This window comes from Notamacropus eugenii, chromosome 1, assembly GCF_028372415.1.
Source record: "Notamacropus eugenii isolate mMacEug1 chromosome 1, mMacEug1.pri_v2, whole genome shotgun sequence".
Lineage (NCBI taxonomy): Eukaryota > Metazoa > Chordata > Mammalia > Diprotodontia > Macropodidae > Notamacropus > Notamacropus eugenii.
The window spans coordinates 62,408,637-62,410,481 of NC_092872.1; the positions used below are offsets into that span (position 1 = coordinate 62,408,637).

General features: G+C 39.3%; 1 pseudogene; it reads right to left on the reverse strand.

Annotated features, from left to right (window-relative positions):
- Nucleotides 1-216: 216 nt before the first annotated feature.
- Nucleotides 217-1,144, reverse strand: LOC140502761 (olfactory receptor 2K2-like; annotated as a pseudogene).
- Between the last annotated feature and the right edge of the window lie 701 nt (nucleotides 1,145-1,845).

Consider the following 1,845-nt stretch of genomic DNA (forward strand, 5'->3'; position numbering starts at 1 on the left):
CTGTTTATCCAGAGACTCATCACCAGCAAGTTGACCGTTGTTTTTCTTGATAGAAACTCATAAATCCCCTACTAAATCATGGTAGACCTACATTACATTGTAAAAGAGTAAATGATATGAATTGAAACCTACATCCTAAGACCTGAAATTCTCCTTACCTATTTCTTTGAGAATCCAACTGTTTTCTTGCCAAGGATAAACTCAATATCCAGGCTTTCAGAGTTTCTGTGAAAAGACATTTCTGCTCAGTAGCTTTTTTACAGCCCCTTTCACTTCTTTATTTCTTAAGCTATAAATAATGGGGTTAAGCATGGGAGTAACCACCCCATAAAACAAAGTTATGAACTTATCAGTTTCTTGCAAATCCACTGATGATGGCTTCATATACATAGAAAGGGCAGTCCCATAGTACAAGATCCCCACTCTAAGGTGAGCAGAGCAGGTGGAGAAAGCTTTGCTCCTTCCATCTGCTGAGTTGATTCTTAGAATAGTGAAGAGAATGAAACTGTATGAGATGCAAATTAAGAGCTTTGGGATTGGAAGGAAAAGCACACTGGCCACCAGCATCATCATGTCCATGGCCAATGAGCTCGAGCAGGCTAACTTAAGCAAGGCTAAGATTTCACATGTAAAGTGATTGATGGAGCTCCCACAGAGAGGCAGCTGCAGGGCAGAACTTGTTGCAAGCAAGGAAGTAAAGCAACCTGTTGTCCATGATCCAGCTGCCATCTGTAGACAGACTCTTATTCATGATGATAGGGTATCTTAAGGGATGACAGATTGCCACATACCTGTCATATGCCATCATGGCAAGGCAGAAATACATTTGCAGGGCACATGCTGTGAAAGGAACAATATTTCTTTACAGTATGAATTTCACCACCATAGGAGTGACAGAGGAAGTCGTGTAACAGATGTCCATGAAAGAAAGATTGCTGAGGAAAAAGTACATGGGAATGCTAAGGTGCAGATCCTGTATGGTGATTGTAATGAGAATGCTGTTCCCCAACAGGATTACCAAGTACATCAGGAGGCACAAGATAAAGAGGATGATTTAAAATTTGGGGTACTGGGAAAACCCCTCCAAAGTGAATTCTCTCAAGGTACTCCACTTCACTTCAGTTCCTTGTCCTCTGTCTTCCATTTGAAAGAATATAGAGAAAATACTATATAGGCAGCATCATTATTACACAAAAATATACCACTTTATTTTCTCTTTTATGATATTTCCCTATGTTAAGATTCTCTTCAAATGTACACTGCTCCACAGAAGGAAGGAGCCACTTTGGAAACAATGTTGATGCTACCCAGCAACTACAAAATTATTATTTTAATGGATAATATTATAACAAATTATCAAAAGCAATAGCCTAATCATGAGATGATGAGCAATGCAAAAGAAAGGAAGGGGCAGTTTCAAAAATACTGAATTCGTATTTAGGGAAGACTTGGACTTGATAACGTCCCTAGGAAAATCTCAGAGATTGTTTGATTCCTCACGAGGAGACAGGACACAAGCATGAACTGACGAGCATCAATACAAACTACCTATCCTAAGTGCCAGTTAGGGTGGACTTGAGAAAGCAGATATGGGTAATAGGGAAAGTACGTAAAGCAATAATTTAATGAAAAAGGCTAAGCGTGCATGGAGTACTGAGCAATGAGAATTGGGAAATGAGAAAGGTAAGTTTCCAATCAAATTGGATTTAAATTTATATGGGTTTAGGCAAGTGGTTTCCTATATCTGGAATATCCTCCCTCCTCACTGTCACCTTTGAACATCCCTCTCTTCCTACAAAATCCCTCAAAAGATGTCCCTTCTACTTTTCTAAATCCATCAAGTTG